We start from the raw sequence: 12,632 nt of genomic DNA, 5'->3' as shown, positions 1-12,632 counted from the left end.
GGTTTCTTGATTTAGTGAAAAGAGCGGGTGTTCTTGGTGTTGTGTTCTCTACTTTTTTTTCATTTTCTACATTATGGGTAGCTTTAAGTTTCCGAAATTAACTCCCCATAACTATACTACATGGTCCATAAAAATGTGGTATCACTTAAAGTATAATGGAGTTTCACAATATGTAGATGGTACTCTTCCTAAACCAATAGCTAATAAAGTTTTAGCAAATGATATTTCAACTAGGGTAGCAATGGATAGGAAAGCCCTAGGTGATATATGTTTGGGGGTAGGTGATAAGATCATGTATCAAATCAAGAAGTGTTCTACATCCAAGGACACTTGGGATACCCTCAAAAACCTTTATGGTAAAGTGTTTGAAGAGGATGTGTTCAAAATTGAAGATGAGCTTTTCTCCTTAGATCCTAAGTCATATGACTCCGTACAGGATTTCATCATCAAGGTGAACGAATTAAGGACAATGCTTACTAATTGTGGGAGTTCCATCAAAGATGACAAACTGATCTATCTCATTCATAACAAGTTGTCATCAGAGTATTCCACATTTGTATCTTCTTTTAACACCTCAAAGAGTACCTTAGGGTTCGCCTACAAGAAAGTCACTTTTGATGAATATGCTAAACTATTGGATGATGAAGAAAAGAAGTTGAAATCAATGGGGGTTCTCAAATCACCTCAGTCTAAAGCATTGGTGCCCAATGAGGGTTATCAACATTTAGCTGGAAAATCTTCAAATAAAGGAAAGGGTAAGAAGAAGTGGAAGAACCACAATCCAATCAACAAGGAAACTCCTCGAATTCCAACAAGAAAGGGGATAACAATAAGGAGAAGAAGAAGTGTGCTTATTGCAAAAAATTGGGTCATGAAGAGAATGATTGTTATGTCAAAAAGATTGATGAGTTGACCAATATCATGAAGAAACATAATGTTCCATTGTCTAATGTGTATAAGGAGAAAGAATCTTCTTTATATTCCAAGGGCAAAGGGCAAGCACTCATGGCTATATGCATGAATATGTGGCCTCTGCTAACACACACACTTCAACACAGTCCTTATTTGCTGATTCATCCCAAAATGAACATTGGATTGTTCATTTGAAAATCATCCGGCAAGGCAACCTATTGCCTTCTATCTAAAGGGATTTTGCTTGTTAGATATCCTCATATTTGAGGTGTTAAGCAAACAGACCCTCTAAGAATGAAAGATTTAAGAAATGAAATTAATCTATATGATTATGTAGATTAATCTAAAATGAGAAATGCATCCTAATCTAAGAACAAGTAAAGGAAACTAGATTAATCATATGCATATTATGCTAAACAAAATTAAGCTAAGGATACAAATGTATTTAAAATATGAGAAAATGTGAGCAAATGTGAGTATGAATTCCAGCAGCAATTTGATGCAAATTCCAAAGTCATCCTCCCTCAAAATGAAGAGATGAGGGTCTCTTAAATAGACTTTCATGGAATCCATCAACGATTGAGATCAATTTCAATCAATGGTCAAGATTAAAGGTGAAGTTCAGTCATAAAGGAAGATTCCCAAATTAAAGGGAGTTAACTGATTTAATTTGAGTAGAATAAGGAGTTAATTGATTTAATTTGAGTAGAATAAGGAGTTAACTGATTTAATTTGAGTAGAATAATGAGTTAACTGATTTAATTCCTTTTTGATCAACAATGAACTGGGAATTTCCTTTTTTGAACTAAAGAGAGATTTTGGTGAGATATTTAATTTAATAAAATGAGATATGCTCTCATAATTACCTTTTCTATTTAATTAAATAATTCTATTTAATTAATTAGAGACACTTTTCTTATTTAATTAAATAACTTTATTTAATTAATCAGGAATGGGTTCCCATTTAATTAAATAACTTTGTTTAATTAGTTAGAAGTAAGTTCTCCATTTAATTAAATAATTTTAGTTAATTAATTAAAATAGGCACATTTATTATATTAAATAAATTTAATTCCATAGTACATTAGCCTTAGGATATAATTTAATTTAATTAAAGTATAAATACTTAATAATTAAATTAAATATTAATCAATAGGTTTAATGTGACTAATATGAGTAAATACTATAGGAATTAAATAATAAGCATGATGAATGTAGATTAGGGTTTTCTGCATTTGACAATTAAGTCAAGTAGCGAGTAGCCAAATAAAAATTTTCCTAATGGAATATGACTTTAGGATCGGTTAGAAGTAGACCAGAATTGGTATCATGGCAATGAGACAATTTTGGAGTATTACATTTTGCTCCTCTTTGAATGAATGTGAGAGCATTACATTCAATTCAAAGATAATCAAAAAGCATAATGTGAAGATGAGATTGGTTCCAAAGTTGATGACACAGAGACCAATTGATAAGCTTTTAAGGACCATCTCTAGAATAGAGCTTAATCCTAAGGGATCCAAGTAGAGCACTTAGATACCTAAGATCAATAGCATTTAAAAGACTATCTCCAAAATTGAGCATAATCTGTAAGGATCTAGATAGAACATCTAGATACTCGAGATTGAAAAAAGATAACAAGGTCCAATCATGAGTTGTAAAATCATCCCCAGAACGAGGCTTGATCCTCAGGAGTCAGGGTTTAGATTGTTCCAATACCTATCCATCAAACTCTGAGAAGAGTTGTTATAAGATTGATTAGTTGATGAAAAGATAAGATAGATAGAAAAGATGCCAGATAGGAGGGAGCAAGATTCCCTAAGTGATAAGATGCCCTAAGTGACGAGGACATAAGATGGGAACAAGATGAACTGAGCAATAAGTATTCAATGATGTAATCATCCTACCCCCTTAGGAGCAAAATTGAAAAATGACACACCAAAAATATGATGTGGAGCAGTATATCAAATTTGAGATTCAATAGAATGTGGAAGAGATTAGAATGATCTAAAGAAAAGATGAAGAGATTAGAATGATCGGAAGAAATTGAAGAGATCAGAACAATCTGAGGAAATATAAAGAGATAAGAATGATCTAAATAAATATAAAGGGATCAGAATTATTTGAGGAAATATGAAGAGGTCAGAAATGATCTGAAGAAATTTGGAAGTTGATCCAAAGTGATTTCGAGGTCCAAAAGTCCAAGTTTGAGTTGAAAAGATTCCAAGAATTGAAAAGTATCAGAAAGATTTAGATTGCACAAAAAAATTAAAAATACATTTTGAGCCACTTAAGTATGTTAGATTTTGATTTCGATCCCAAAAAATGGGTTTAGAGCAAACAAAGTAGCCAGGGTGATTAATCAATCATTTGTGTAGTTCATGAAAGAACATGATACTTTGAAGAGATCAACAATCCCTCATCAGAGAAGGTGAAAGTAGATGTGTAATTGAATCACATGCTTATGCAAGTGAAGTATGCAATGCAAGACTATGTTAAATGCAACCCTAGGTCTAGTTACCGAGCCTCGATATTTAATCATCACCAGATATAGAACAAATCTTGTAGGTCATACAATTCCCATTGACATTGCAATCATGGAAATATGAATATAACATACATTATTGGTTTGTTAGGATCAAATGTAAGAATTCGAGGCATAAGAAGCTAGAATGACTAGAACATTTGTCCCTTTTAATGTAGCGAGTTAACATAAGCATTAAAGCATAGATGCTAGGATGACCTGAATGTTGCTTGCATAAAAGACACACCAAACACACAGGAGATTCCTCTTATGCTAAGTATTCAGTATTCATTCTGTCTGCAATGAACCTTGCATTCATAACTTGAGACAAAAGTGTGCTAGATATACTTGCAGTGACCTATACGTTCACTTAATAGGATGAGTATCAGTATGTACTATAGCATGAAGAGTTCACTCCAACAAACAAGGAGAAGAACCAATGTCATTGATGTATCTATATAAAAGGAGTCGAGGTACACATGTCCATCCAATACGAGATGGAGGATCTTATAGAGGGCACCCCATTTATAGGAATGTATCAACTTGTTGGAACTAAACCATAGATAGAAAGCCAAGAAAAGATCATGCCCCTAGTCATTACTTCTCTAGTCAAAGATGACATCATCAAGTTGCTCGAGGAGATATGATAAAGCAAAAACAAAGAAAATAAAGAAAAAGCTTAGCATATCCAAATAAGTATATCATTTTTTAGTTCAATTTTTTGGAATTGATGTCAAGTGTCAATGTCCAGAATACATTTGAAAGAAATCTCTTCAATAGGATGACAACAGTAGGCAGACGCAGTCAGAATGACTAGTGACTGAGGTCAAAGAAGAATCTTCATGATGAAGAACCTAAGAAGGACTGAGCAATAGTAGGAAAACATAGCCAGGATGACTGGTGACTGACGCAAGAGAGATCTTCCATAAAGGAATCTAGAGACATAACCTGAGCAATGGTAGGCAGGCACAACTGAAACAACTGGTGACCATTGCCAAAGAGATTCTATGAGGAGAATCTCAAAAAAGTGACACTTGTGACAATAGGTAGATGTAATGAGAACCACTGGTGACTATTGCGAAGGAGATTGTATGAGGAGAATCTCGAAAAGAGAGTGACACTGGCAATAGTAGGCAGACATAGTGAGGACCACTAGTGATTGTCGCGAAGGAGATTCTATGAGGAGAATCTAAAAAAGAGAGTGACACTGGCAATAGTAGGTAGACGCAGTGAGGACCACTGGTGACTATCATGAATGAGATTCTATGAGGAGAATCTCAAAAATAGTGACACTAGCAATAGTAGGTAGACACAGTGAGAACCACTGGTGACTGTCATGAAGGAGATTCTATGAGGAGAATATCGAAAAGAGAGTGACACTGGCGATAGTAGGTAGATGCAATGAGGATCACTGGTGACTATTGCGAAGGAGATTCTATAAGGAGAATCTCAAAAATAGTGACACTAAAGGGGGAATGCCCCCGACATATGACAAGACTCAATCCATGAATACATGAGCAGAAAGTAGGAAAGCGACTATATAGAATAGCTAGAAGATGCGTTGCAAGATGGAGCATTGGGAACAAGAGGCACCTGTTTACCAGGTTTTCACCTTCTTGGAAAGATTCTCTTTTTTTGCTACCATGATGCCTATTTCCATGTTTTCACCTTCTTGGCAAGATTCTCTATTTTTGTTACCATGATGCCTATTTCCAAGTTTTCACCAATGGCACTTTTCTTTTGTTTGTTTTTCAATTTTTTTGTATTTTTGAGATTTTTCACTTTTTTTGGTGTTACCAAGGCATCTATTGCTAGGTTTTCACCAAGGTAACAATTTTTTTTAGGAATTTTTCAAGTTTTAGATTTTTTTCAAAGATTACTAGCTCTCAAGAAAGATCACCTTGATTTTGTTCCAGTGTCTAGCAAGGTGTAGGATGAGATGTAGTAGTAAGAGAGTGGATAAGCAGAGATGGAAAGGCAAGGAGTATGAAGTGGTGAATGTTACCCTCAAGGAAAGTCTTCACAAGATTACCCAAGCTAGGGAAAAAGATATAACATATAAGCTCATAGTGTAATGAAGGGTATCATGTAAGTAATCCAAGAAAGTGATCATGTCAAGAGGTTACTAAGAATTGACTTTTCTTCTTTCTTTCATTGATCAAGACCAAAGGGTTAACTGAATAGGATAACAAATTTTGTTATGGAAGTTATGAGTGAATGAATTGAGATGAGGACATCTGAAGGATAAGCTAGATCATGATAGGATGTCATGGATGGAAGAATTATGCATGAGGCCTATTTACTAGGTTTTCATCATGTTACTTGTCCAAGGTGCCACAAGAAGTGGTTTTCACCATAGGACGGATTTATTTTTCTTTGGTTTTGCTACCAAGGTGCTTGTTTCCAAGTTTTCACCAAGGCACTTTTTTGAAATTTTCTTTTCTTTTTTTTTTGAATTTTTTCAATTTTTAGAGTTTTTGGAAAGAATTCAAGCTTTTCTCAATTTATATAGCATGCCTATAAGAAAGATAAGTTATGATAATCCAAGGACATAGCAAGGTACACTCAAAGATGCTGATAAGGTAATGGAAGGGAGATAGTAGAAAAGATATATGGAAGATAAGGTTTTAGGCTATGGATGAGATAAATGGGATGGAAGGATAAAAGGTGGAGGATAAAAGGTGGAGTTGATAAGGTATTGAAAGGGATCTGCAAGGGTAGAAAAAAAAGTGGGCAAGATCAACATTGACACACACCTTGAAGGATAGTGGAATGATGGAGGAAATATGGATGAAATAGTATGAGGTTTAGATGTATGAGGTGGTCGAATAATTTCGGAGGAAGGTGGAGTAGAAGGTTTTGAAACCTTTTTAGGAAGATGTTGGGAAGAAGGTGGAGTGAAAGCCTTTGGAAGCTTGAATGTCAACTTTGATTTGTATTCAATATTCAAGTCCTTCAAAAGAGACTTGGGAATCCATATAGCTTTTGATTTTTCATTAGATGCTTTGGAGCACATTTCTTCAATAATAGATATAAGAACCCATACTTTCTTTGGTTGAACTCTTTGAATAGTGGACCTTTGTGGTCTCTTTTGCATATTTTCCTTCTTCACATTCACATGTCGATTAGGGGAGAGTAGATCTTCCAAAGGACTTGGGATTTATGGATGAATGAGGCCAATATGAATGGTTTAGATGGAAAGGTGGATGTGAAGAGTTCAAGTATGTGTATCTTTGTTGATCTTGGGGTAGGGTAGGAGGAATGTGTAATGGGCTAAGAGTGGAAGTAGGAGATAGAGGAACATAAGGTCCCAATACAGATGGAAGACTTGAAGGTTTTAGCTTAGATGGGTATGGACCAAGGATAGATTTAGACGATGTGAATGGAACATGAGTATGGATATCAAAATCTTTAGAGTGAGCAATATGACCAAATTCATCAATAGATTTATAAGTAACTGTTATAGGAGCAATACCTTTGACAGGAGTATTTAAATCTAGAGCATAGTTTGGAAGTGAATGTAGCAAGGTAGAATAAGAGAGCGAGGGAACACTTTTCTCTTCAAAAGGAATTTTGGGTAACATAGGAAAAGTATCCTTCTCTTGGTTTTTTGTAATCTCCTTAAGGATGGTGGAAGGAATATCTTGATCTTGCTTAGTAGAGGTGCATGACATGGGAGATGGAGGACTATGTGACTCTTGAGATGGAGGCACGAGATATTGGAAGACTTGAAAGGGGATGAAGGAATCCTTGTCTTGATCAACACTTGTTTCGTCATTATTTAAGTGGTCCTCTTGACATGAAACTAAATCCAAGGATGAGGGAGTATCTAAATCTATATTCAAATATATTTCTAGAGTCTCCATAACATGCTCTTGAAGGGACAATGGAGGAATAGTTGGATTGGGGATAATAGGAGAAGCAACACATGGAGGTTTTGGATGTTTGCTTTGTGTAGTATGGGAGAGGTTTGCAGCTAACTCAAGATTATCTTGAGTTTCCTTTAAAGGTAGTCCTTGAGGGTACACATAGTCAATTGGGGGAGTAGTGAGTTCTTTTGGTGAATATGGGTTGGAAAGATTGGACAATTTAGAAGGTGGATGTATGTTGCAAGAAGTAGAAGTTGTGTTTGAACCATTGCTCGACATGGTTTCATGAGGTTGATCCTTTTTGAGAGTAGAATCTTTAGTAGTTGAGAGCTTAGATTTTTGAATTATGCCACTATCAAAGAGATCTTGGATCTTATTTTTCAACTCCTTACAATGGGAAGTTTTATATAAATTATTCTATGATAGGTACAATAGTTACTCATAAAGGAAACTTCGGCCAAAGTGACCTTAGGTAATACAATGATTTTCTCTTCAAGAAGTTCTTCCAAGGTTAATTCATAAGATTTTCCCAAAGGTGTGAAATCACGCTTTGGTTTAGGTTCCCAAGGTTTTTCTTCAAAGATATTCCTAGATTTCTTGGGTGTTTGTGAAGTGTTCCCAGCTGTCTTGGATTCAAGATCACAAGAATGTGATTTTTGGTTGTCATAGGAGGAAGGGAAATTTTCTCTCAAGGATAATTTGTTTGATGATGTTTCATATTCCTCCTTCAGTCTTTGAAGTTGAGCATTCATTGACTATATTTTTTGCTTCATGTTTGCAATAAGTAGCTTTTCTTGCTCACTAGGAATATTAGATTTAGCACTTTTGTTGTTAGCCATTTTGATGTACTATTTTTCAAGTAGTAACAGTCAAGTTTTAGAACATAAGTCAAGTTGCCACAGTCATAGGCAATGACAAAAAGTAAAAGCTTAGACAAGGACCACACTAGAATGTAGTCTCAAAAAAGCAAGATAAGAGTGCAGTATACTAAGGTACAAATAGTTTAATTTGAAGGCTAGAACATCCAAAGATTATGACTATCATTACACAGAGTACAACAAGCACTAAAGGACAAGAGCAAGATAACTGAGAGACAAGACTAGTTAAAGTATGGATCGCAAGTCATTAGCTAAGCAAGATGCCACTATTTGGGACTATTTTCAGATAGAGAAACAATAAACCAATGTAGGAAACAAACTTGGTACAGAGCACAGATAGCTCTAACAAACTAAATTGATAGTTTAGACTCAAGATCTTATGTGAAGATCCTCTAAAAGGAACATGAGAAAGTACATAGGGCCATGCAAAGACTCAGTATAGCATAAAGATTCCACACAAGGATGTACTATAGGCCACGCAAAGTAGTGCAAGGTTAACTTGGATAGCATAAAGATCTTGCATGGAGATGTGCAACTGTTTGCATGAGAACTTGGATAAAGCTACGTGAAGAAGTAGTAGGACAACAAGTATTCGTGCAAAAGTTTGCAAACTGTGTGCAAAAATGGAAACCACACTGACAACTGAACTAGATAGGCACGTAGAATAGCAAGCAGGTGATTTCAAGCACATCTGAAAATAATGCGCAAGGGAAAAAGAAACCTTGCGCATGAACAATCAAGTGACTTAGTTTGTGCTAATCCCTAGGAGAGCTATTTTTGTATGTTTTCAAAGAGTTTTTCAATCATTACACACATTCCTAGAAAGTCAAAAGTTTTGCATCTCTAAGGTTGTTAGTAATGTTTTGACTGCAACTTTTATGACTCACTGGGGTGACCTCCAATCCCGGTGCACCATGGTTTCAACATAGTTTGAGAACTTAATCTTCAAGAGCTACTGGGGAGATCTGACAACCCACAATGAACCACACCCATGAAGATTTCTTCCACAAGGATATTTATATAGTGGTTGTCACTACCACATCAAAAATGGCTATTATGACTCGAGGTTTCATCCACGTAGTATTCCCTGTAGAGGGATTGTCTACTACGGTTAACCCTCTCTAATGGTGACTAACTCACAATAGTGTACCACAAGGGGACTTACCTTCTAGATCCAAGGTTTTGACACCTTTACACTTTCAGCCCAATAAAAGCAAGCAGATTAATCTAACATGCTAAACTAAGATTATCTCTTAAAGATCTATGATGTCAACTTCCAGTGATCTATCAACCTCTCCAAGGAAAGGATGCCTCAATCAACAAGTTGAAGAATCATTTATCTTTTAGATGCTCAAATTATCTTCCCCACCTATAAGGAATCTGTCGTAGAGAGGAGTTTCCCTAAGAACCCATTCTCTCAAGATCCATGAATAATGTTCATGGGGCCTAATTACTATGTGTGTATAGATGTTAATTCTCGAAAGAAAATCTATCCAAAAGTAGTCAAAGAGTGCAAGGTGGTACATTTAACACTTTAACTAATGTGAGGTGAGTCCAAAGATGTGGAACATTTAACCCCTCACACAAGCCAAAATGAGTCCACAACTCAAAAACTAGTGAGTTCTAGAAAGCACAAAAGGGTTGCCTTGTGGAGCATTTAACGCTTCTTTCCTGTAGACCCCTCCCCTTTTAATGTGGTGCTGATCTTGCAACCACTTGGTGGAATGAGGGGCCAGCGGATTAGTGAGTCCAATAACCCAAAATAGCTATCTAAATCTATCACTAGTACCTAAGCCTGCTAAATGAATACTAATAGAGATCACACTCTAGTATCAAATTATGCATGTGTTGTAAAATGAAAACATGGAAGGAAACACATACAAGCTTGACACAAGAGATATTTGTTTTAGATCCAAATGAATTGTTATCAGCTGAGGAAGGTTACTTGGTGATCCTCACAACGTGCTTAGTAGATTTTACCTGATTTTTTAAACAATTCTTGTGCTGTTTTTGAAGCTAGCAAAAGTGAGATGCATTTTTTTTTTTTTGCTTTCTTTTGTCATATTTGGATGGCCTTTCTTTCTTCCTTGCTGTTTTCCAAAAAAAAAAAACCTACAGTAAAAATTATTGATTACAATTTCAAGTTTTGTATCATGAGTTAATATTTTTTTTTTATGAAAACACATAATTTTTTAATTAAAAATAGAATTATGATCCAAGAAATCTAAAGTTTTTACTGTATTCTAAAAAAAGTTTCCCAAATTGGCAATAAAAATTTCAGATCAAAATGTTGATGTTTATCTGATAAATTAATTTTTTTATGGAAAAACATAAAAGAATTAATCAAAAATATATTTTAAATATTAAGACTTTGAATTTTTTATTATACATGCCAAGCATTGTTGTGAATCTGTAGGAAAAAAATCAGATCAAAATGGGTTACTTTACTAGCTCAAATAATTTTCATATGACAAAATAATTAAAAATATATATAAAATAAAGCTTTAATCAAAAAAATCTGAAATTTTGCATGTAATTTTTCCCTATTGTGTAGAAATTTCAGTAAAAATTTCAAACAAAAAATTCATCAAGTTGGTCTACTTTTTCTGATTTTTATGAAAAATCATAAAAAGGATTAAAAAAAGAATTTTGATTAATTTTTTTATTTAAAACTTTAGAACATGAGAAGGAAGAAAAAGAAGAAGAAGAGAAATAGAAGAAGATTAAGAGGAGAAGAGGAAGAGGTTTCTCAAATGCTCATTTTATCATCATCGTTGGATGCCTTCTCAAAATGTCTTCAAACCTGCAACAATTCAAATCAGAAAAACAAGTTATAAACAAAAAACTAAAATGCAAAAGAAAAAGAATGAGGCCAGAAAATTGATTTCTCAGCCCCATGGTGGGCGCCAGAAATGTATATGTGAATATGTGGCCTCTGCTAACACACACACTTCAACATGGTCCTTATTTGCAAATTCATCTCGGAAAGAACATTGGATTGTTCATCCGAAAATCAACCGGCAAGGCAACCTATTCCCTTCTATCTAAAGGGATTTTGCTTGTTAGATATCCTTATATTTGAGGTGTTAAGCAACCAGACCCTCTAAGAATGAAAGATTTAAGAAATGAAATTAATCTATACGATTATGCAAATTAATCTAGAATGAGAAATGCGTTCTAATCTAAGAACAAGTAAAGGAAACTAGATTAATCATATGCATATTATGCTAAATAAAATTAAGCTAAGGATTCAAATGTATGTAAAATATGAGAAAATGTGAGCAAATGTGAGTATGAATTCCACCAACAATTTGATGCAATTTCCAAACTCATCCTCCCTCAAAATGAAGAGATGAGGGTCTCTTAAATAGACTTTCCTGGAATCCATCAACGATTGAGATTGATTTCAATCAATGGTCAGGATTAAAGGTGAAGTTCAGTCATAAAGGAAGATTCCCAAATTAAAGGGAGTTAACTAATTTAATTTGAGTAGAATAAGGAGTTAACTGATTTAATTTGAGTAGAATAAGGAGTTAACTGATTTAATTTCAGTAGAATAAGGAGTTAAATAATTTAATTCCTTTTTGATCAACAGTGAACTGAGAATTTCCTTTTTTGAACTAAAGATAGATTTTGGTGAGATATTTAATTTAATAAAATGACATGTGCTTTCATAATTACCTTTTCTATTTAATTAAATAATTCTATTTAATTAATTAGAGACACTTTTCTTATTTAATTAAATAACTTCATTTAATTAATTAGGAATGGCTTCCCATTTAATTAAATAACTTTGTTTAATTAGTTAGAAGTAAGTTCTTCATTTAATTAAATAATTTCATTTAATTAATTAAAATAGGAACATTTATTAAATTAAATAAATTTAATTCCACAATACATTAGCCTTAGGATATAATTTAATTTAATTAAAGTATAAATACTTAATAATTTAATTAAATATTAATCAATAGGTTTAATGTGACTAATATGAGTAAATACTATAAGAATTAAATAATAAGCATGATGAATGTAGATTAGGGTTTTCTGCATTTGACAATTAAGTCAAGTAGTGAGTAGCCGAATAAGAATTTTCCTAATGGAATAGGACTTTAGGATTGGTCAAAAATGGACCAGAATTGGTATCATGGCAATGAGCCAATTTTGGGGTATTACAATGTCTAATTCAAACTCTTCAAAGGAATGGATATTTAACTCATGTACCTCTTATCACATGGGCTCTTCGAAGGAGGATTTTTATTCAATGAAGCAGTCCAAGGTACCACACATCTTCATGGGAGATGATAGGAAAATGGAATTTGAAGGGAAAGGAAATGTGGAAATGGAAAATGGAGAGTTTTAAGAGGTTCTCTATGTTCAAAACCTAAGTTTAAATTTACTATCAATCTACCAAACCACTCACCTTGGAGATGGACATAGAGTTGAGTTCCA

The sequence above is a fragment of the Cupressus sempervirens genome, chromosome 3 (genome assembly GCF_028749045.1).
Source record: "Cupressus sempervirens isolate cs-2001-9-10 chromosome 3, ASM2874904v1, whole genome shotgun sequence".
NCBI classification, from domain to species: domain Eukaryota; kingdom Viridiplantae; phylum Streptophyta; class Pinopsida; order Cupressales; family Cupressaceae; genus Cupressus; species Cupressus sempervirens.
The sequence above is the reverse complement of the archived record's forward strand: the minus strand, read 5'-3'. Positions refer to the sequence as shown.